Source organism: Onychomys torridus, chromosome 6 (genome assembly GCF_903995425.1).
Source record: "Onychomys torridus chromosome 6, mOncTor1.1, whole genome shotgun sequence".
Classification (NCBI taxonomy): domain Eukaryota; kingdom Metazoa; phylum Chordata; class Mammalia; order Rodentia; family Cricetidae; genus Onychomys; species Onychomys torridus.
In genome coordinates this window covers 102,794,464-102,819,036 of record NC_050448.1, presented here as the reverse complement: position 1 = coordinate 102,819,036, position 24,573 = coordinate 102,794,464, and the positions used below count along the sequence as shown (strand labels likewise).

General features: G+C 42.5%; 1 protein-coding gene across 2 annotated transcripts in view; it reads left to right on the top strand.

The window, feature by feature from the left end:
* The window catches only part of Ank2 (ankyrin 2), a 582,948-nt gene that overhangs the window by 79,866 nt on the left and 478,509 nt on the right, over positions 1 to 24,573 (top strand). Inside the window, exon 1 of one of the 2 annotated variants that reach the window (XM_036190294.1) lies at positions 13,944 to 13,999. The exons of the other annotated variant lie outside the window; for it this stretch is intronic. The gene's annotated coding sequence lies outside the window, so the exon portion shown is untranslated. Of the gene's footprint in view, positions 1 to 13,943; positions 14,000 to 24,573 lie in introns of those variants that run through there. 2 annotated transcript variants of the gene reach the window in all.

Sequence of the window (24,573 nt, the reverse complement as noted above, 5' to 3'; positions counted from 1 at the left end):
AGGTGGCATGCAGGAGCCTCAGGGAACCAGAAGAAGGTCTGGCATTCCTCGAAACTGAAGTTGCATAGTGTTGTGAGACACTCTGGGTGTTGAGATCCAAACCCAGGTCCTCTGCAAGAGCAACACGTATTTTTAACTGCTGAGCCATCTCTTCAGCCCTGGTCCTTTTAAATTTTTTTTAATTTATATATTTTTTAAAGAATGTTATGCATAAGCATTGCATCTGCAACACTCCATACCTCCTCCTCCCTCACGCACTTTCTGTGTCTCCCTTCCCAATTCATGGTTTCTTTATTGGTGTGTGTGTGTGTGTGTGTGTGTGTGTGTGCATTGTGCTGAGTCCATTTAACATTTGACCACCTGTACCTCTTTATCTAGGGGTGGGACCATGTCGAATGCCCCTGTCCACATTGGTATGTCAACAATTAGGTCCATGATGCCAGTCTTGTTCAGGCAACCATATTATTAAGATGCATTTTCACTATCGTGTGTAAGGGGTGTGACCTACTAGCACCCACAGTTCTATTTGACTAGTTGTGGATCTCTGTAATAGTCTCCATCTGTTGCCAAAAGAAGCTTCCTTGATGAAGGGTGAGAGTTACATTTATCTGTGGGTATAAATATAGGTATTAATAAATACTTATTAAGAATACAGTTAGAAGCTGGGTGGTGGTGGTGCGTGCTTTTAATCCCAGCACTCAGGAGGCAGAGGCAGGCGGATCTCCATGAGTTTAAGGCCAGCCTGGTCCAGGAGAGGCTCCAAAGTTACACAGAAACTGTCTCAAAACAAAACAAAACAAAACAAACAAACAAAAAAAGAATACAGTTAGAAATTATATTGGCTTAGGAAAATGGCAGGATCACATGATAATTTTATAAACTATTTTCAACTCTGAAATCCCCCAATATATTCAGTAGTTGAGAGATGAGTACAATGAGCCCACCCCCCACCATGTCCATCATGTAGTTCCTACAATTAGTGGTGGTGCTGCCCTAGATGTGTGCCTAGATGAGTGTACAGAAGGCAAGAGTGCTGTGCTTCAAGATGTTGCATTCTTCCACACCGATCGGGGGACTGAAGAGTGATGGGCATTTCCATGTGGGTCACAGGGGAGCCACATTAGACTCCTACCCAGGGAGCTTGGTATTGAGTGATGGACAGATGACGTCTTCGTAATTTGTGTTTTCCACACGGAAGTGTGACCTTTCAAAGTCATGTCTGATGAAAACGAGGGGTTTTGATGAGCTCTCCGCAGGTTTGCAGCCAGTTTCAGCTCTTAGAATCACGACGAAGCCATCAGAGGAACATCCTCCAGAAGGTGACATTGGATCTTACATCACAGAGATGGGTCCTTTGGATGAGGCTAAAAGAGTCTGTGGTTATTAAATTTGTGGATGACTAAGTTTTAGTGACTTGCAGAAGAGAGTTAGGCTGACATGACGGACCCCCGTTTCGCGAGGATCCAGATAACCACACATGTATTGTGGGGGAGATTCTGCACTCTGGTGCCTGTGTTGAGAAAGCGAAGGACTGTTGTAAGCACGACTCAGTGAAATTTCTGGTGATTTCAGATGACTGCAGATTCAGAGCATTCAAAGCGACCAGCAGTGAGGAGGGCTGCCAAGACAAGTGGTTACGGATGTAGACTGTGGTGGAAGTGACTGAGTGTCTGAATGAGGAAAATAATAATTTGAGAACTTTTGTGTGTGTGTGAGTCTGAGACCACACACACAAGTTCATTTAAAAAGAAAACAGAGTAAATGGACCACATCCGGAAGTGGTGAATAGTCTAATAAAGAGGAGACCCAGTCGGTGGGAAGTGGCCGCGGGAACCCCGACCATGAAATTGCTCTCTTCAGTTTTGTGTGGAAGAAGGAGTACACAACCTTTATGTCACGCGGGAGAGCAGGAAGAACACCAGTGGGGACTTTGAAAAGAGCAAATCGAGACCCACAGTAGAGAGGAAATAAAAACCAGGCTTTGAGGATTCTAGACACGACCCTTCCCCCAGTTTGGTTCTAATCACAACGAACTAAAAAACAAGAAAGAAAGGACTGTGCGATTCTGGAGGAGACATCGGGGAGGCCCCAAATACTACTTAGAAAATAGATGACGAAGGCTTTGAAAATTGAAGAGAGCTTAGATGATTACTGCTACTACATAAAGCTGTGATTATATTAAAATGGCATTGATACAGATAAACCAGGGGAACAGCTCGGAAGTAGAGCCCGATGTATAAGTAATTTAATAAGGGATAACAAGTGGGGAAGACCGAGGGATTATTTAATGCATTGCCTCGACAACGGAGGACAGAGAAAATAACTCCCCAAATATTCCAAGTCATTGAAATGAACACGTAAATTGTTTCTTTTAAAGTGAAACCATAAAAGTTAGAAAAAATTGCAAGTTTATATTTAAAGAAACATAAATTTAGAGATAAAATTTTTGTTCATTACATAGAACAATTCAGTTATGGAAGACAACACAATATTCAAATTTATACATGGTCTGTATTTTGGCTTGGCAAATGTAAGCATCTTGCCATATTTCTTTTGTTTTCCAATCCTCTCCTTCTTTCTTTTGGTTTGCTTTTGGAGAAAGGACTTATTATACATCCCAGGGGAGTCCTGAATTCAACTCATGAGGTAGCCCATTTTAGCACCCTCTCACCTCACCTGGGTGTGAACCATTATGCCTGACTTCCTATTTCCTTTTGAAAACATCTTGGAAGTAAATTACAAACATGCTCTTCTTTCTTTTGCATTCTTTAGCTCTTCCCTGCTTAGCTCTACAGTGATGATATTTTCTTCATTAAGCTTACCACTGTTATTGTTACTACATCTGAAAATAATAAATCTCTGATATCTTCTAATGCCCAGCATACATTCAGATTTTCTCACTTGTCTCCAAAATGTGTGTGTGTGTGTGTGTTTTAAAACTAAGTTGCTCAAACTAGATTTCATTAAGTGACTCTTATCTCTTCCTTCTCTCTTCCCTCCCTCCCTCTCTCTCTCTCTCTCTCTCTCTCTCTCTCTCTCTCTCTCTCTCTCTCCTTCTCTCCCTCTCCCTCTCCCCTCTCCCTCCTTTTGTCTATTCTAATTTTTGTTGAAGAGACTGGACAAATTGTCTGGTAGAGTTCCATCTTTTAGATTTATGATTGCTGCTGCTTCTGGCTGTCATTTAATTAACTTCACATCATATCTCCGGTAGGCTAGAAATTTTGATAAAAGAAAATTATGATTAAATCAGGTCGAAACACTCTCGGACCAGGGTTAAATGAGTCTCTGTTTCCAAAAACCATGATTGAGGGCTGGGGACATGGTACAGTCGCAAACATGAGGCCTCAGGTGTGGCTCTCCATTACCCAAGGAGAAGCTGTGTGGGAGAGGCTGGAGGGTTACTGGGGTTGCTGGACTGCCAGTCTAGTGGGAGCAGTGAGCTCAGGTTCAGTGTTAAGAAAGAAAGAAAAAGCTGGGTGGTGGTGGCGCATTCTTTTAATCCCATCACCTGGGAGGTAGAGGCAAGTGGATCTCTGTGAGTTTGAAGCCAGCCTGGTCTACAGAGAATTTCCAGGACAGCCAAGGCTACACAGAGAATCCCTGCCTTAAAAAACTAAAACCAACCAACCAAACAACAACAAAAAACATAGGGTGGAGAGTGATTGATGAAGATACCTGATGTTGACCTATGACTTCCTAAACATGTACTCCCCACATATGTGCATACACATGAATATGCACATACCAATCATACCCCTCCCACAAAGGAATTTGTAAACAATGTTGTGACTATCATGTTGTCGCATGTAAACAGCTGTACAATAATGAGTTGTGATATCTTTGTTAATACTGAGGTCAGCCCTTGTAATGATATTTACAGTCTATTACAAAGTTACAACTTTATTGACCATCATTAAAATTTTTCTGTATTTATGCAAGTTGATCAGTTATAATTTCTTTGTGATGCTGTGACAGATTGCATTTAGCAAAGTAGGCGGCATCAATATGTGTGTCCCATATGTTCTTATGCTGTCATGTTGACACTTTTCCATCTCTTCTTCCAGACACCCTCTTGGGAGCAGGCTTTTAATGAAACCCGACCACCAAAGCCATTGTGGTGGATGGGGTATAGGAAGCCAGTTCAGAGATGCATGGAGCTGCAATCAGCTTCCCCACTGAGCTGTGCTCTGAGTGCCAGTGTGGCAGAAAAGGCGATGTTATTTTAATTTTTTTGGTGTGGTCTTTTGAAGGTCACAGTACCTGCAGCAGATGCTGTGGTAGAGTTGGCTTTTGGGAGCCATCTAAGGCAATACATCTAAGGCAATACTTTTGACCTTTCGCTTCACCTACGTGTTCTACATGATTCCCTTGCTTTTTGGTAGAAAGCATCATCCGAGCTTGCCTTAGAGTCTGTGTGTTGAGTCTGGAGCCAGCCTTTCCCTAAAGAGCCTTTGTTATTTTTAGTAGAGTGGTATTTTAGTTTAAAGTCTGAGCTTCATGACTGTTTCTAGTGGAAGAACATACATTAGAAAAATCACAATTGATAACAATAAAGTATTTCTTTTTTTTTTTAAAAAAAGATTTATTTATTATGTATATGGTGTTCTGTCTGCACGTATTCCTGCAGGCCAGAAGAGGGCACCAGTTCTCATTACAGATGGTTGTGAGCCACCATGTGGTTGCTGGGAATTGAACTCAGGACCTTTGTAAGAATAAGCAGTGCTCTTAACCTCTGAGCCATCTCTCCAGCCCAACAATAAAGTATTTCAATGGGTTTCCTAAAAGGAAAGATTTTGACTGAACCAACAGCCTAGACAAGAACTATGTTAAAATCCAATAAAAACAAAAATATAAACAAGTGTCATAGGATGGCATACCAATTAATAATAATAACCAACACACATTCACCTTCATAGTAAGAAAATGGAACTATCTTTCCTTTATTAAGTTAGCAGGTTTTCTGTGAAAGCAAAGAAACATGCTCCAGAACTGAGAGGCTGCAGTGGGTGGAAGGGCCTCCTAATGTTTGCCCGATGCTGAGAGGATGAATGAGCCCATCTCACATCCACTAGAGTAAAACTAACAAAGACATTTGGAAACAGCATCTGTAAGAGCACCCAAATTGGCCAGGCAATGGTGGTGCATGCTTTTAATTCCAGCACTTGGGAGGCAGAGGCAGGCAGATCTTGTGAGTTTGAGGCCAACCTGGTCTACAGAGCGAGATCCAGGAAAGACGCAAAGCTACACAGAGAAACCCTGTCTCGAAAAACAAACAAACCAACAGCACCCAAATTATGTGTTCCTAATGCAACAGTCCAAGGCAGGGGTTCTGGCTGGAAGGGTAATTCTGCTTTCTGTTGTCATTTAAGGGTGCATTTTTCCCTAAGTGCTAAATGCATGTGGTTAGGACTTGTCTCAGGCAAGTCTGTGTGGTAGTAAGTCTGTGTGAAGAAAAAGAAAGGTGTCTAAAACAGTGTGGTGGTTTGAATAAGAATGGTCTCCATAGGCATATGTATTTGAGTGCTTAGTTATAGGCGGAATAAGCAGACAAGCAGAATTCTGGGAAGGAAAAACAGAACTGAGGAGGAGACGCCAGCCCGCTGTCTAGGGAGCAGCATGTAATGGTACATAGGTAAAGCCATGGAAAACATGGTGACATAGATTAACAGAAATGCGCTAAATTGCCGGGCGGTGGTGGTTGCACGTCTTTAATCCCAGCACTCAGGAGGCAGAGGCAGGCGGATCTCTGTGAGTTCGAGGCCAGCCTGGTCTACGGAGTGAGTTCCAGGAAACCTTGTCTTGAAAAACAAAAACAAAAACAAACAAAAAAAAAAAAAAAAAAAAGAAAAGAAAAGAAAAGAAATGGGCTAAGTTTAAGTGTAAGAGCTAGTCAGTAGTTAGCCTGAGCTAATATCAGAGAGTAGCGCTACTTGAAAAGGATTAGGAGATGTGTCCTTGTTGGAGTAGGTATGGTCTTGCTGGAGGAAGTGTGTCACTGGCGGTGGGCTTTGAGGTTTCAAAAGGTCCAGTCTCTCTTTCTCTTCCTGCTGCCTATGGACCCAGATGTAGAACTTTCAGCTCCATGTCTACCTGCATGTCACTATGGTCTCCACCATGATGATAATGGATTAAACCTCTGAAATGTAAACAAGCCCCAGTTAAATGCTTTCTCATAAAAGAATTGTGAAGCCAGGTGGTGGTGGTGCACACCTTTAATCCCAGCACTCGGGGAGGCAGAAGCAGGTGGATCTCTGTGAGTTTGAGGCCAGCCTGGTCTGCAGAGTGAGTTCCAGGACAGCTGGGGCTTTTACAAAGAGAAACCCTGTTTCAAAAAGCCAGAGAGGGGAGAAAAAGAATTGCCTTGGTCATGGTGTCTGTTCACAGCAATTGAACACTGGCTAGGACAAATGAACAATTCACTTCCGAGCAGAAGAGGCAGAATTCTGCTCACAAGACCTATTTCCAAGAAAGACTGGAAGTCTAAGTCTTTGGGCAGGTAGCTGTATCTCTTTCCCAGACACTAGTTTGTTTGAATAAGACCACTTTTTTTTTTTTTTTTTTTTTTTTTTTTTTTTTTTTTTTGATTCCATAACTCAAATTTCTGGTAATCTATCCCAAAGCATTGTATTTTAATTTTATAAGTTAATTATAGCAAAATCAAGTGGCTCAGTAGTTAAGAGAGCTCACTGCTATTGTGGAACACAGGAGCTGGGTTCCCAGTACCCAAGTGGGTCAGGCTCCTGTAACTCCAGCCGCTAGTCAGGAGACCCAGCACCCTCTTCTGGCTACCTAGGGCACCCACACACATTTACATCCCCTCAATACATATTAAAAAAAAAAAACAATTATCAGTCAATTTAATGAAGATAGCTCAGGCTGATGAGATGAGTTACCAGGTCCACGCACTTGAGTGCAAGCCTGATGACCTGAGTTTGATTCCCGGAACCCACAGTGGAAGACAAGAACTGACCGCAGAAAGTTTCCCTCTGACCTCCGCAAGTGCACATCAGCACTTTCTCTCTCTCTCTCTCTCTCTCTCTCTCTCTCTCTCTCTCTCTCTCTCTCTCAAAAACTCAGTAACTCAGTAAAGAGAGTAATGTTAAGCACATTGCTTTCTGCAGAAGGAAGCTCCCTGTGTAACATCTGCACACTGCTACTGACACAGTTTAAGAACTGCAGTCAGGAATGAAATGAGAAAGGAAACCTGAGTAGGGTCTCAGGAAAGAGAGAGTGAGTTTCCTAGCATTCTGCTTGCTGTGTGAAGGACAACTGGACACAGTTGCCACAGTCCATGTGACAGCAATCACAGCATGAACTAGGGCTTTTGAGTAGAAATAATGACTAGACTTTCGAATATTCAACATTTTAAAGCTACATATGTTTTGGGTGAGCATTCTGTGTGGGGGGTTAAATTTCCCACATGACTTAGCTCATTGGATAAGGAAGCAAGTCAAAAGATCACAGAATCAGGGTGTGAAGGGAGATATCAAAAAAGGATTATTTTTAAATGTCCAAAATTAATTAGATTTATGAGATTAATGTTAGCAAGATCCCAAGCAATTCAAACCCAAGACATTTACGTACAAGTATGTAGTTTATTTTTTTAATTCTAGCTTAAAAATTAGTCTTTTTACAGAAAAATCACAAAAAATGCAAACGCTTTGTTTTTATTACTTTATCTTTTATTTCATTTAAAGTGAGAAGGTGAGGCAGAGGACCCAGATTTGATTTCCAGCACTCACATGACTGTACAACTGTCTGTAACCCCAGTTCCATGTGATCCAATGTGTTTTCTGGACTGCTCAGGCACTGTATGCATTTGGTGCACAGGCTTATGTACAGAAAAAAAACACCAAGAAAGAGAGAGAGAAAGAAAGAAGAAAGAAAGAAAGAAAGAAAGAAAGAAAGAAAGGAAGGAAGGAAGGAAGGAAGGAAGAAGGGAGGGAGGGAGGGAGGGAGGGAGGGAAGGAAAGAAGGAAGGAAGGAAGAAAAGAAAAACCAAATGGACAACCGAGGGTGTAGCTCAGTGAGAGTTTTTGCCTAGCACACATGACCCCCCTTGTTTGATCCCTAGCACACATGACCCCCCTTGTTTGATCCCTAGTACCAAAAAAAAAAAAAAGTGAAGTATGGTATTTTATAATATATCCAATCGAAGTTATGATATCCATATTTAAACATTATTCATATAATTTATGCAATGGAAACATTTTATGTGTAATTATCAACTTAAGATTTGACTTCTTATTTTCTGTATATATCTACCTTTATACGTATGTACAAATAGAATATTTAAGTCATTTATTTGGATGGTACCAAGCGCATAGTGTTTTCTCTTAGGAAGCTAAGAAGATGCCTTTGACTGTGGGATTCACTCTGAGGTTCCTCGGGACACTTACTTTCCATTTGATCACTCCTGGAAATTGGCTACTTAAGGAAGAAAGTGTGTGAGCTTTTCACTGCTGTGGGTTTTTTCTATCCACACAGCACCTCTGGGTTTTTTTTTTTTACACCAAGAACTGCTCCATTTCTCTGCAGGCCCCCATTGGGTGACTGAGAATTTAATTCGGTTCTGACAGTAACTACCCAGAGTTAATGCAGGCACCAGAGGTTAAGAGCTCAATCCTTTAAAGTTGCCCTTAATTCCATATGCCAGTTATAAGTAATGGGTCTCTAGGCTTCCCATACTTCTGTGCACTTTGGCTATAAATTGGAGTTCCCCTCATTTGCTAATTTGTTGTAACAGCTCTCAGAACCCAAGGAAATACTTTACTTTCACCATTACTGGCTTATTATAAAGAGTATTAGGGCAGCTGGGGAGCTAGCTCAGTCTGTAAAGTGCTTGCCTATAAAACACGAGGACTTGAGTTCAGATCCGTAGGACCCACATGAAAGCTAGGCTTGGGGACACATCTGTAAGCCCAAATCTGGGGAAGCAGAGGTGGGAGGATCTTTGGGCTTGCTGTTCAGTGAGTTTAGCTGACCTGGCAAGCTTTGTGATTGACTGTCTCAAACTATAAGGCGGTGAGATGGTTCAGTGGGTGAGGGTGCCTGCCACCAAGCCTGAGTTTGATCCCCGGCACATACATGGTAAAAGGAGAGAACTGACTCCTCCTGCAGGTTGTTCTTTGACTGTCACACGCACACGTGCACACACACACACACACACACACACACACACACACACACACACTCTCTCTCTCTCTCTCTCTCACACACACACACACACACACAAATAATAAATAAATGTAGGAAACATAAACAAATAGAAAGCTATTGGGTAAGGGACACAATATTGACCCTTAACTTCCAAATGCGCACACATAAACATGCCCACACATACATGAAAACTATTAGTAAGGTTACCAGCAAAAAAACTTGATGAAAAGTATGTATTTTGAGGTTAGGAAGGGTCTTTAAAATTTTTTTTAATTAATTATTTTTTTGAGACAGGGTTTCTCTGTATAACAGCTCTGGCTGGCCTCAAACTCACAGAGATCCCCCTGCATCTGCGTCTCAAGTTTTGGGATTAAAGTTGTGTGCCACCACGCCCAGCCTAGGAAGGGTCTTTAGTGCAGGGGTTGCACCCCTGTGAACTCTGTGGAATTTGAATGTTTTGGCCAGCCCAGAAGCCCCTTGACCATGCAGTTTACAGTTATTTGGTATTTATTTTTTGAGAAAGGTTCTCCAGCCCAGGCTTGGAGTTTACAATTTATCCCAAGCTGGCCTTGTACTGTGGCAATTCTTCTGCTTCAGCCTTCCATTGCTGAGGTCATGGCTATGAGCCACCAGGCCTTCCAGGTAGGCTTTTCAGCAGACTCATTATGTAGTATGACTGACCAAATCACCGGTCGTCTATGAGTAAGTCAGTCTGCAGTCCCTCTGTACTTCCTGGAGACGGAGAGGTTTCCAGCCTCACTCATGCTGACTCCTTGGTTGCTAGCTGTCACCCAGCAGCTGTGTGTGGTTGTTCCTCTCCTTCCAGTCACGACATTAGCACAATGCACAGGGGTGTGTGGAAGGGGCTTATTATGAAGAACAAAATGCTTGCTTCACCTCATCACCTGGGAAACTGCAGGACTTGAGGTGCTCTGTGCTGGAAGCCAGGACTAGACGGCAACTGTATGGACTTTTCACTACACCGCAGCAGCTGCACTCAATCATTGTAAATTACAATGTAAATATATGTTTTTAAAATTTAAATTTAGTACACAAGGTATCAGACATGAGCAGAGCACTTTCGATCAACGTGTTTCAGTGACTCTCCTCCCCTGCTGTCCGTCTTTCTAGGCACCTGCTGCCCTTTGCTCCTCCCTTGTGGTCGCTCCAACCAGGTTCTTTCTTCCTCTTCCAGGTCCCAGGCATCTTTTTGCTCATTCCTCTTCTTCATAACCCATTTTTACCCTCTCTTGGTCTCCTTTCTAGGCTTTTAGGCTACACACACACACACACACACAGAGTACAGGCTAAGATTGACAAATGAAAGAGGACACACTGTATTTATCTTTCTGAGTTTCTGAATCTGAGTCTTTTTGCTTCATATTGCACTTCAAATCCATTCATTTTCATTTACATTTTAGTTTTTCTTTTACAGCCAAATAAAATTCCACTGTGTATACTGGTGGTCACATTTTCATTATCCATTTGTCTCTTATGGACAGCTAGGCTGATTCCATTTCTATGATGTTATACACAAACCAGCAAAAACTGTGGGTGCAGTGTTTCTGATGGTATGGAGTCCTTTGAGTGTATGTCCAGTGCTATATAGCTGGGTCATATAGTAGTGCTAGTTTTAATTTTTTGAGAAATCCTCAAACTGATTTTCATAACTTTTGTATTTATTTATACTCTGACCAGCAGTAAATAAGGGTTGCTATTTCCCACATCCTCACAATCCTCACAGAATTTGTTGATAGGTTTCTTTCTTATCTTTCTCTTCTCCTCTCTCTCTCTCTCTCTCTCTCTCTCTCTCTCTCTCTCTCTCTCTCTCTCTGTGTGTGTGTGTTTCTTTGTTCTTTCCTTTCTTTTTCTTTTCTTTTTTCTTTTTTTTTTTTTTTTTTTTGGTGGTGGTGGTGGTGGTGGTGGTTTGAGAGAGGGTTTCTCTGTGAAGCCCTGACTGTTTCTCTGTATAGTCCTGGTCCTTGCTCTATAGAACGTTCAGGCTGGTCTCAAACTCAGATATCTGTCTGCCTCTGCCTCCTGAGTGCTGGGAATAAAGGCGTGCACCACTACTGCTCAGCCTATTGGTAGGTTTCTTGACTACCAACATTCACCACTCTGACTTCATTGAGGTGGTATCTCAAAGTAGTTTTAATTTACATTTCTCTGATGACTAGAGATGTTGAAAACTTTAAGAAATATTTATCGAATATCTGTATTTCTCCTTTTGAAAAATGTCTTCTCACAGTTCTTTTATTCTTATGATACATTGAGCATTTGTTAAATTTAAGACACTAAAAATGCCAGGGTGTATGGTATTCAATGACTATATAACTGTTTCCACACATATGCCTGAACTGCACCAGGAAATCAAATGCATAGGACATAATGCAGTTGAAAGATAGAGGGTATTTTTCTCTGCTAGGGAAAAGCCTGGCCTCCAGCAGCCATGACAGGTGAGGCTTGGCCACCCTTCCCAACACTTCAGTTAAAGAGAGGAATAGTGGGGTATTGTCAAAAAGCTGACAAGGGGAGATTTAATTGATGTGGTCACATTGGGAAGAAGAACAGATAAAGGGATCTAGGGACCCTGAACTCTAATTTTAGGATGCTGATGTGAGGATTAGGTTTTAAAAGAGCATGAACTATGCTTACTTAAGCAGTCCTGGTCAGGATGTGGTCCCACACATCATTATCTCAGTGCTGGTCCTGCAAGGTGGTCTGAAGAAATCATTACCCGAGGGGCCAGGTGGCTGTCAGGAGACGGCCACTCCAGGTATGGCCTCGCTAAGATTCGTGCCTCATGTGAAGGGTGTGGTCCTGCCAGGTTTGCTGTGGAGTCCAAGGGGAGTATGGCCTGAGGACAATGAGTTATCTTCACGTCTTCAGCCAAACAAACTAAAGGACACAGACGGACAAGTGAAGGCAGTGATGTCAGGTCTTCATCCTGTGCCCCTCGTGGTGTTTAACAAGAACAACTTTGGAGTGCCTGCTGAATTACATTCTGATTACTGCTGTCTGTTTTGACTATGATTTTGCTTCATTAAAACCTTAATGATTTTGGATTTTCTTACCTTAAACTTTATATTTATTACAATGTACCATAAGGAAACTAGGATAAAACACAGTTTGGTTATTGTTGCCTTTGTTCTTTTGGGGGCCCACCACCCAGCTCCCAAATAAATCACACATGGGAGCTTATACTTAATTATAAATGCCCGGCCTTAGCTTGGCTTGTTTCTTTCCAGCTTTCTTAAATTAGCCTGTCTACCTTTTGCCTTTGGGCTTTTGCCTTTCTCTATTTCTGCACACCTTTCATTATTTCTTACACTGTGTATGGTTGTGCAGCTGGGGGGCTGGCCCCTGAAGTCCTCCTCCTTTCTCTCTCATTCCTTTCTCTTTCCCTCCCAGATTTCTCCTTCTGTGTCTTCTCTCTGCCTGCCAACCCCACCTATTTCTCGCTCCTCCCTCACTATTGGCCGTTCAGCTCTTGATTAGACCAGCAGGTGTTTTAGACTGGGCACAGTAACACAGCTTCACAGAGTTGAACAAATGCAACATATATATAAAAGTAACATATCTTAAAATAGTATTTCCCAACATTTGGTTAATAACCTTCCCATTCAAAGCCAGTTGTGGTGGCTTATATTTGTGACTCAGGAAGCATTCAGGAAGTTGAGGCATGGAGGTTGCAGGGAGTTGGGGACCTTCCATGGTAAAACCTAGTCTTAAAGGAACAAAGATATGTGGGGACTGGGGAGATGGCTCCGTGAGAAAGTGCTTGCTATGAAAGTATGACCCCCCTGAGTTCTGATCCCCAGCACCCACATAAAATGTGGGTGTGGCAGTGTGTCTCTGTGACCTCAGTGCTGGGGGAGGAGCCCTGAAAACCCCATTACTTTCTTTTCTTATCACAGAAATTGAAACAGATATATTTATGTCCTCCCCCCATTCAGATAGGCTCCCTTTGTGTCAGCTAGAAATAGGTGATAATAAGTGGTTCCTGAATGAATGCATCCAGTGCAAATAGGCTGTCTTGATTTCCTCCCTGCTCATTTGTCTGTCTGGGTCTGTAAGTGTGTTTTGGTTGGACTGTATGTGAGCACTGTCATGATGAGAACTTCGTACTGCACCAAGCCTAATGGTTATGTCCCTGAGGCCTTCCTGTGATGACTTGCTTAAAACAATGCATTCCCCCCCCCCTCTCTCTCTCTCACACACACACACACACACACACACACACACACACACACTTCTCCAGGTCTTGTGGCATAAACTTATTCATAGGAGATGATCTGTTGCAAGGTGGTTTGGGCAGTGGCCGTGGGTTTTGCAGATGAGGTCACTCACACAGCGCGGGCTTCCTGACTTATCCCTCTTCTTGTCTAAACCAGGAGTGGGTCTCCAGTTACTGCCATGCTTCTGCTGCTGTGAACAAATCCAAACGCAGTTTCTGCTGCTTTTCCCCTTCTGTTAGACACAGAAGGAATCAGGCCACCAAAAAAAAATTTTTTTTTTTAAATAAGAAAACAGCAGTTCCTGACTCTGTACCACCTGCTTCAATGTAAGCCAGGGCACGGAGTGATGCAACCCACAAGCGTGGAAGGGGCTGGCGGATGGGCTGTCTCGGGCTGATCTGATGTCAGAGCAGATCATGTGGTGCTCTGTAGGCAGCTGGGACTGGCCCGCGGGAAGCACATGGATTACAGTCTGAGGCTGTGATGGGAAAGTGATTCCTGGGCTGTTGTCTCATACACATCAGCAGGCGGGGAAGCTGGGGACTCCGACTCGCCCTGCTTGGGCCGCTCCTGCTGCGTGGTCACAGGCAAGCGCTGCTCCAGTAAGTGCTTCGAGAAGGTCTTTGTTCCGAGCGTTTGGGAAGCGGGGAGGAAGTGTTGGTGTGGATGGGGGGGGGGGGGGGGTGTTGGGAGCCCTTTGTAAATCGCGCTCGGGATCTGGGTTGGGCAGCATGGCTTTACATGCCATCCCGAGAGGTCAAAGGCAGCGCCCGATGTGCAGATGGTCCCCAGCCCCGATTTCGGTTTGCTCTTCACGTGATGTGCTTTTCTGATTTGCAGTTTCGGGGTTTGGTTTTTGTTTTTGTAATTGCAGGGCAGATTTTTTTTTTTCTTTTAGACCTGATTAAAGTGAATTGATTTCAGATTCTCTAACCCTGTGTGGACTTGTTTTCTCTGTGACAAGTGAGGGGTGCGGAGAGAGGGTGGGGGCTCCCTGCGTCAACATCGCTGCTTCTTAAGGTTCAGGTTGTGTTTGTACCAGAGGAATATGTGGTGGTTGCCACCCTTCCCTGCTTTGGGTGAGTAGGTGAAAAGGGGAGAGGCAGGGAGGAGCGACAGTAAGGACACTTGGTTAGTTTTGGGGAACCGTGGGGCTGCTAGGAGATGGCTTTTTTTTTTTTTTTTTTTTTTAAAGGTTACATTTTTTGCATTAGGTACTGTCAGTTGGCAGAACAGACAGCGGCAGGAAAATGATGGAGTTCTCACTCTCTTTCCCAGCAAGCACATTCTCTTTCCTGCTTCCAAAGCCCAACTAAGGTGCGGCAGAGTGAGAAGTGCAGAGATTTCTAAGCATCGTTGTTTTATTTTTTTATTTTATTTATTTTATTTTATTTTTTTTTGTTTTCCTGACAGGAGGGCAGTGCTAACTCACGCCTGGGGCTCCATCCTCAGCTCTCCAGCATCTTAGGTGTGGCCTTTTTGGAGTATGAGAACAGAGATGGAATACCATCGTACTGTTCCTTCCGGCATATTCACCCAATCTCTTTCAGAGGCTGGAGATAAATATGTGTACTTGGAAGGCAATAGGAGGGGGATTTAGAGAACAGATAGTTTATTTGCTCTGGCCTGAGACCCCTCTTCCCCATGAGCGCTTTATAGAGTTCTAGACCTAGTTGTATGGCACCTCCTTGAAAGACAACACACAGATAATTAGGATCTGTTTTTAAGCAATGGTATACCCCTCACTCTTAAATAAATAAATAAAAGGATAACCTCTTATAAGCAATAGGCTTTGAGGGGCAAAGACTGATTCCAGAATCATTTAGACATTTAATAAACTTTTAGGGTGGGAGAGAAGCTGGAATGAAAGCAAAAGTCTGTTTAGATACGGTCTATTTTCCTCTCCAGCTTTCTGCAATCCTCGGGTTAAGTCACAGAACACCAAACAACAGACAGGAGCTTGCCCCACCCATTGAGCTGTGAACATGGAGTCTTCACTTCCCATTTCATCCCCTCGAATTGCATAAGCTAAGGCAGAAACAGGGCTGGGATTCATCTTCCCCATCTTGCGTGCCACAGGTGTAAGCCTTATGAAAAAAATAGAGAATAAAATGAAGATTTTTCCTGCTTCCGTGCTATGGAGTTAAGATGGACTTATTCTGGGAAGGGTTCTACCTCTCCCAGTCACTGTGAGCCACTTCATTTAGGGGAGCCCAATATGAAGAAGGTCTCTAAGGCAGCTCTCCCGGCCTCCTCAGACTAGCTGGAAACCACACCCCCTTTTTTGGTCCCATGCCAAGACAATCTCTCTGAATGTGGGGGCCTGATGAAATGATGCCCATGCTTGAACACACTAATGCCCTCTGCATAAGGCCGAGGAACCTTTGACTGCAGACCATACTACCTGTTTCTCAGGGAGATGCTCACTTATGGATATTTTAGATTTTTGAAGTTAAAAAAAATTATTAGCTGGGTGTGGTACGGTGGTGCACACCTTGAATCCCAGCACTTGGGAGGCGAGGCCAGCTTAGTCAGCTGTGAGTCTGAAGGCAACTAGGTCTGTGTGATAAATTTCAGGCCAGGCAGGGGTCCATAGTAATTGTTTCAGATAAAACAACATTAATATCAGTATGAATAAAAGGAAGAAAGATATCAATTTTTCAGCCTCCCACAAGCTTGAGTTAACAGCTGTCTTCCTTGTAAAATTAAGGAGACTACAGTTGAGGTGGGGCTCGCCACACACGCCACATTCTACTTTTCAGGGGAGGTTCTAGGCTAGACTGGAGGTGAGGACTGACAGTTGTCTCAATGTTTACAGTAGGGAGGAAAGTCATCCATCGAGATGAAGGTGAGCGACAGCTCAGGCGTGGCACCTGGAATACATGACTCCAGCTTAGGGCAGTTCTGTACCAACTCAGCCTAAGGGGAGAGCATTTCCCTACCAAAATATGGTGTTTCTCTTTTAGATTATTTTACATTTTATTAAAACATTGTATTACCAGGATAGTAAAAAATCACTGTAACTTCACATTCCTTCCCACATGTTGTCTTGGAAAAGAGGGCAAAGATAATGGGGCTAGCTGGTTTGTGGTGGTGGCACAGGCCTTTAATCCCAGCACTGGGGCGGCAGATGCAGGGGGATTTCTGAGTTTGAGGCCAGCCTGGTCTACAGAATGACTTCCAGGGCAGTCAGGGCTACACAGAGAAGCCCTGTCTCGAAAAACAAAAAACCAAAGACCAAAAACCAAAAAAAAAAAAAAAAAAAAAAAAAAAAAAAAAAAGCAAGCAAGAAGGACTCTGCTTTTTCTTAGGAGAATAAGTAGCATGGGTGTAAGTCTCTCCTGGTCTGGTGGTGAGATTGTAAATACCTGCTCTGGCTTTGTGGGAATGTGGACCGTCCTGATTAAGGAGCTCATGTATCATTTCTCAACTGCAAATGCTACACACCAGCATTTGAAGCCTCCTATCTGGATAGTTTTGACTTACACAGTATTCCGTGTTTAAAGCAGATTGGTCAAGGGGATTTATTTGAAACCATTTAAATGATGTTAAATTTGCTGTAAATTCAGAGTACTTTTTCTCTCTTTAAATTCATGCTAGGCTTGACCTGGATTAAAAAAAAAAAAAAAACCTGTTGATTGACTAAGGAAACAAATATATACAACATTGCAATATCCGCTCATGAGTATGCCATTTATATATTTCTCTCATTCACTTTGATGCTGGGGATTGAACCCAAGGCGTCATGCATGCTGAGTGGGTGCTCTACTGCTGAGCCACATGCTCATCTTTAGTGGCATTTAAAAGGTAATCCAGCTAGCCAGGTGTGGTGGCACAGGCCTTTACAGGTGGATCTTTGTGAATTTGAGGCCACCTTGCTCTCCCTAGTCAGTCCTGGCCAACCAGGGCTACATAGTGAGACTAAATGGTGTTCCATAATGTTAATGTTGGTGGAATCATCTGCTAATTATTCAGTCTAATTTCAGCCAGAGTGAAATTCACTTATTGACTTGTAATCAGTATAAATATGAATCAGTGTCACATGTAATTCATCTATGTGTATGTAAAAACAACAAACAAAATTAAGTTGTGTATCATTCAATTACCTTTTATACGAACCTCAATTTCAGTGTAGAGGTCCTCTGATTATCTGTTTGTTGTGTAAATACCAGCTTTTGCTGGTACAGTGAGGAACTTCTTTTCATTCCAGACATTAGGCTAAGTGATATGTTGAGAGAAATTCATTCTAGTGGCTTTGTGTAGTCTTAGCAAGAATAACTGGGACACTGTTCTAAACAGCCTGTACTCTAGCTCAGAAACAAATGGCTGGATGTGTGACATTTCTAAAGGGTGACATTGTTAAGGACCCCTCCAAATGATAACATATAGCAAGGTTTAGATTACAGCAGAGGGGAGTCAGGAAAGGGAAATAAAGCATGAATTCCTAAACGCGGACACAAACACCCCATAAAGAGATCGCCCATTTTAACGAGTACAGCTAAGGAGCAATGCCACCCTCGCTCACTCACTCGCTTGTTCGCTCGCTCGCCCCAAAGAGTTCATTTGGGGCCCAAAACTGTGACTGGCTGCTGTACCAGTTGTGAATTTCACTGTTTGGGGTCTTAGGTTCTTTACCCAATCCATTTAGGCAGAAAGTGCAAGCAAATATCTCTTGTTACAAACAAAGAAACAGATTTAAGTTCATGCTAATGTGTTCACAGCCAGAGCCAAAAGCTTTTCAGGGTTATTATAGCACACTGGGCTCTCAGCCCATCCATCCAAGTGTCTACAGTAGACTGAAGTTATGGATCAGCCCATTGTCTGCAGCATCCCAAGTGAGAGCTACTGTTCACTGTGCTGGTGACTTACCCAGATTCAACCTGAAACCTAGATTAGTGTTTGGGATCAGTGGGTCTTATAGTTGGCTTTTCTTTCTTAAAATATGTATGTATGTATGTATGTATGTATGTATGTATGTATGTATGTATGTATGTATATTCCAGTGTATTTTGATTAGTGCTGATTTTTCTTTTAACAGTTTCTTAAACCTCATGTACACCTAACTTCCTCGATAGTTTAGATAGAGACTTTCCTTGTAAAGCTGTCTATTGTTTTTTGGACCTTGGGTGTGACATTAGTCTTTAGCCTACATTTGTCCTTTGTCTTGATTATATAGAAGGCATTCAAACTCCTGTATAACACTCACACTTGAGAATGTAGCTACATCATGGCCTTTGAGATGCCTGGGTAGAAAAACGTTGTGCGCATTGCTTTAGAGAACTATTCACTGTCCTCTGTTGGAAGGAAAATTCCATCCTTCAAGAGCCAGCACTGACTTTATTGATACTATTTAGATCCTGGATTCCTTCACTGTATTCCACTTACTCATACTCTGTGCATGGAGCAAGTGGTCCTTCCTGGAAGCATCACGTGTTGTGGTATCAATAATGATGATAGAAAAAATTGTCCCTATTTTTTACCAGGTTGATGGCTGAACCACCTGTAACAAAACATAAAGCATCAAGGAAACTATTTAAACCCAATATAGAAATCAAAGTTGTACATGGTCTAGGAGCATTAGAAATTAAGACTCAAGAAGCAGGTAAATGTGTTTCCCCTCCTAGGTGTGTGAGGTAGAAAGATGTAGACAGCTTTGATGATGCCTAAAAGTGGGGGAGACACAGCAGGTGTGGGCTGTTGGGCCTGGGGAATGTGGCAAGATTTGTTTCTTCAAAGGTAAGATAGTTTCTTTTCTCCAGTACCAGGTGGGCACCTCTCACATGAGAGTATTAAGACCTAATTGAGGTCACAGAATTTCCTTCTCTGACCTCCCTGGAGGGGAGATGGGGAAGACATCAGATAAAACATGTTGTGCTTTGGTTTCTTCAAATGTCAAGGTGCTATATTTTGAGGTGGCATCTCCTGAGCCCTATCACCACTGGATGTTTTTATGGGCATTTCACAGACAATAGATGGACTATGCTGGTCACATGACTGTCAGCCATCCCAGGCAGGTCCCTGTAAGTCAAAGGCTCTCTTTCTTTTTTTTCCTCTTATTTTATTTTCTTCTCTTTTCTTTTTCTCCTTTCCCCGATCCCTCGCTCCCTCCCTCCCTCCCTCCCTCCCTCCCTCTCTTCCTTCCTTCCTTCCTTCGTTCCTTCCTTTTCTATTTTGAGACAGGTTATCTCCATGTAGCCCTGGCTGTCCTGGAACTCACTATGTGAACCAGGTTGGTCTTGAATTCAGGTATTTTCCTGTTTTTAAAGGCATACCCCACCAAAACCAGCTAAATCTCTGTTTTTTAAGGCCCATTCTTATCAATTATAAATTGCTATAGACTTGTAGACACAAAGTTGAAGGTTGCCATGGAGACCACTTTATGCGTAATATGCTTTTGGTGTTTGGTGCAAGAGATTTTTTTTCCTGGAGATGGGTTTTCTCTCTGTAGCCCTGATTGTCTTAGAATTCTCTCTCTAGACAATTCTGAATCTGACCTTGAACTCACTGAGATCTTCCTGCCTCCGCCTCCTGAGTGTGGTATAAGAGATATTGACTTGCAGAAGTTAATGCTTTTCTTTTGAATTAGATTTCATTACTAATAAATTATAGTGTAATATTGTTAAAAGGTATAGGAAGTCATTAAATGCAAATATGGCTTCTTAGTTTTACTCCAGGTGTGTCTAGAAGAGTCTCCACAGGACAGCTGGGTGGTTTATTTTTTTTTGGGGGGGGTTGGTTTTCTTCCTCCCCTTCTCCAGCATAGAAAGGTTTTAATGAAAATAGCAGAACAGCCGGGCGGTGGTGGCACACGCCTGTAATCCCAGCACTTGGGAGGTAGAGGCAGCTGGATCTCTGTGAGTTCAAAGCCAGTCTGGTCTACAAAGTGAGTTCCAGGACAGCTAGGACTGTGACACAGAGAAATCCTGTCTCAGAAACAAAACAAAACAAAACAAAACAAAACCAAACAAACAAAAAGCGCCCCCACCCCCAATATGTCATAGGGCTTTCTTTAAGCAACCTTCCTAAGGTGGTAGCTTTTTGTTTTGTTTTGTTTTGTTTTGTTTTGTTTTGTTTTGTTTTAAGACAGGGTTTCTCTGTGTAGGCTTGGCTGTCCTGGAACTCACTCTATTTATCAGGCTGGCTGTGAACTCAGATGCACCTGTCTCTGTCTCCTGAGTACTGGGATTAAAGGCATGTACCACCACTGCCTGGTTTGAAACATGGTAGCTTTATTATCAAGTTAGCTCACAGTTCAGACTTCTCAAAATAATCTGACATGCTAATCAAATACTTACTGCTGTAAGTCTAGAGAGGTGTAATATCATATTTATTACATTTTCCTCTTTTTCAGTGTCAGCTGTGTCCCAGAGCTTGAATAGTTCCTTGCCCATTTGCCCTTGGCTTCTCTAGGCTTCTGGAGAGAAGGGCCAAATGTTGTCCTCTTCCCTGTGTACCTGGGCCAGGATGTGGGTTGTTTGCAAAATCAGTAACAGTGAGAGACCAGCTGGAGAAGTGTGAGCTGAAACTCCAGCACAAGAGTCCTGACATTTTAGGAGAAAATAGAAAATAAAACTTAAGCGATTTGAACCATGCTACTTGTGCTTTATTTTTTAACCAATTCAATTTCTTTAAGTCCATTCAGGCCATGCGTTCAGAACACACTTTATCAGGATCTTGTTTTAGACATTTAAAAGTACTCTTGGAGTCTGATGTGATGGCACTTACCTTTAATACCAGCACTTGGGAAGCAGAGGCAGGTGGATCTCTGTGTGCAAGGCCAGCGTGGTCTACATAATGAGTTCCAAGATAGCCAGGGATGCATGTTTGTTTCTAAAAAACAAACAAAAAGTATACTCTGGATTTTAGACATGTGCCATACCCGAGGCAGGAGACTCTTGACTTCAAGTCTAGCCTTGGCTATATAGCAAGACTCTACATCAGAAAAAGGAAAGGGTCGGTCCATATGTAATGTCTTGGGCTTTATCCCCAGCATCATTTTTTAAAGTAAGTGTGATTATGGTACTCAAAAACAGTGAGAAAAATGGGCTGTAGAAATCGGACACGAATGTCCCCATTTGCTGTTGAAGTACTGATGCTGTAATTTGTGCCTTTCCCTGGGGGCTTGATATTATGGGCTTTTATAACAAATAGGACATTAAGCCATCCATAATAGAACAGTGAATGAAGGAACATTAAACCATCCTTAACGAGAGCAAGTGGGCTTGAAAAATAGATTTTCCTCATTTTTTTAGTCACAAAATATTTTATTTTGCTCAGAAAAGACTATGATTGCTCTGAGTTATAAATTTCTTACTACAACTTAGTTGCTATGTGTGGAAGCATATTAATTCTCATTCTAGAGGCACTTGTAGACTGGTGCTGCAGTTTTTTTAGGTTTCGTCCTGGTATTGTATGGTATCCAATTTCAGAATAAACCAAGTCCAGTGAGAACATTTGGCCCAGATGTTACTAAAAATAATTGTTGCTGTAAAATTTCACACAGAGAATAACATTCCAGCCCTTGTATTTGTTATGCAGGCTTGCTTCATTTTCCATTTGGGATTGAAAAGAAAAATTTCAGAAAAAATATTTTAAAAGAATGTACATTGTGTAAATGCCAATATGCTGCTTCAGTTTGATCTAGGTGTTTTTTTTTTTTTTTTCTTTCTTTTCTATAAGCAAATGCTGTATGTTTTCAGGTACTTTTGTGTTCAGAGCTTAATTTGAAAAATGATAACATCTCCCTAAAGTCAGCCAGCAGCTATTGCAGGCTCCTCAGGACTTCGCTGAGACAAATAGGATGTAAGGACACAAAGTGATCCCTAGTGACTGGGTTGGTGAGACAAGCCTCATTTGGATCTGGGCTTTGGAGGGGGTCTCAGTTTCCGTTCAAGCCACTAGAAAAAATAAATAGAGAGCAGCTTTGCCGTTCCCACCAAAGAGAATCCCTGGCCGTTTTACCAAAGAGAATCTTGGGATGTGGAACTAGAAAATGTTTAATCAGAATACATGAAACATGAGGTAGAGGGTAAGGGAGAAACACAGGAATCCATAGTGTCAGTCTTTAGGCTGGTACTTCTGTAGCCTGGAGCACTAGAATGCAGGCCAGGCCAGATGGCTGGGGATTTCTGCTTTAGTGATGCCAGGGCAATTTGTAATGTAAATGGAACAAGACACCAAAAGGAGATTGGTGTACGAGGTGGCTGACGATCACTTACTGGTGAACAATTAGTTAATGATTAGTTCTGATGATACCCGATGCTCCCAAGTGGCTGGATTCTTTGCCTTTTATAAATAATTTTGTATTGTAAAACACATAATACAGAGTGTCTCAAGTGCAAGAAATAAATGTTTTATTTTTTCCTCAGAGATAACAGCTATCTCTAGTGCTGTGTTGCTATGTTTCACTTTTATATGTTACACACGTACCTAGCTATCATTAGTTGCTTTTGATTTTCAAGAAATTTCTATATGCTTATTTATGTTTACTTTTTATTTTTATTTATTTATTTATTTTTGGTGTGTGTATGTAAGTGTAGGTGTGTGTGCCTCTGTCGTGCTCACAGAGGTCAGAGGGCAAGTTTGAAAATTTGTTCTCTCCTTCCACCAGGTGGGTTCTGAGGGTTACACTCAAGTCCCCAGGCTTTTGCCTTACCTGTTGAGCCATCTGGCTGGCCCTGTTTTTAATGTTTTTGAGGCAGAGACTCAGGTAGTCTTGAATATGTTCTGGCTGAGGGTGACCTACCTGATGATCCTGCCTCTACCACGTTAGTTCTGGGATTGTGGATGCGTGCCACCATGCTTGGTTTGTAGCTGTCTTTTAATATAGGTGTTATCTATTTATATTTCAATGACTTGTTAACTTATTTACTGAGACAGGGTCTCACTATGTAGCCTTTGATGTCCTGGAACTCACTATGTAGACCACACGGGCCTAGAACTAACAGTCACCTATTTTGGAAAATTTCTACAATAGTGAATACATTTGCCATTCTGGTGCCATTTATATCTTCTTTCTGAGTTCGTCTGTCGTCTCTCTCTCTGTCTCAGTCTTTCCTCAACCTTTTCTTTTCTGTCCCTCTTTTCTGGAATATTTGTTTATTTATTCAATTTCTTAATTACGTTTTTATTGAATGGGTGTGGGTATATGTGCACCTGTGCCAGAGCAGACCGGCAGAGTCCAGAGGGAAACACTCAGCAGTTAGTTCACTTCTTCCGCCTGTGAGTCCTGGGAACCGAACTCAGATTGTCAGGTGTGGCAACAGGTACCTTTATTTGGAGGCCCTTGCCTGGAGTCTTTAAAAGTGAGTACTATTGAGGGCCAGGGGTTGGCTCCTTAGTACAACAGAAATAAAACAAAAGCCCCGTGCAGCTCAGATATGTAATTTTACTTACGAATTTCGGTGTGGACTCATAAGGCAGGAGCACCTTAAAAAAACCGCTTGTTATCTTATCTGAGAAAATCCACAATCCTTTTATTTTATTTTATTTTATTTTATTTTTTTTTTATTTCAAGTCAGGGTTCCTTTGTGTAGCCCCGGCTGTCCTGGAACTCACTTTGTAGACCAGGCTGGCCTTGAACTCAGAGATTTGCCTACTTCTGCCTCCTGAGTGCTGGGATTAAAGGCATGCACCACCACCGCCCGGCTCTCAACACAGTATTGTTGGTGACGACTCATGTGAACCACAGTTTCCCGCCTTCTTGCTCTTTCTTGCTCTTACAGGTTCTCCATCTTTGGATCATCTTACTCTCCAGCTCTTCTTCCTCTCACAAAGGCCTCTTTCCTTCCTTCCCCTGTGGACTTTCGGCTTCTGGCATCTTCTCTGCCTTGCTTTCATCTTTCAATTCTCAGGCGCACCACGTGTCCATGAAGTGACAGGCGGTTTTACGCTCCTCCTTGGAGAACATTGTGTAATCGTTAAAGCCAGCTTTTCTCAGTTTCACTTAAATTCTTTTTCCTGTGTGACACTAGGTAATAGCTGAGGAGCACTGTGTTTTCCTTCCAGGATCCCTGGGTTTCAGGTACACAGCATTCAGAAAGGGTAAGGGTATGGATGAGCAAGGGTATGCAGAAGATGACCTAGAGTGGACTGTGGACTGGGAGAGAGCAGGTGGCTCCCGACACTCAAGATCAACCAAGCTGGGCTTAGTGGCGTCTGCTGCAGGGGCCCACAC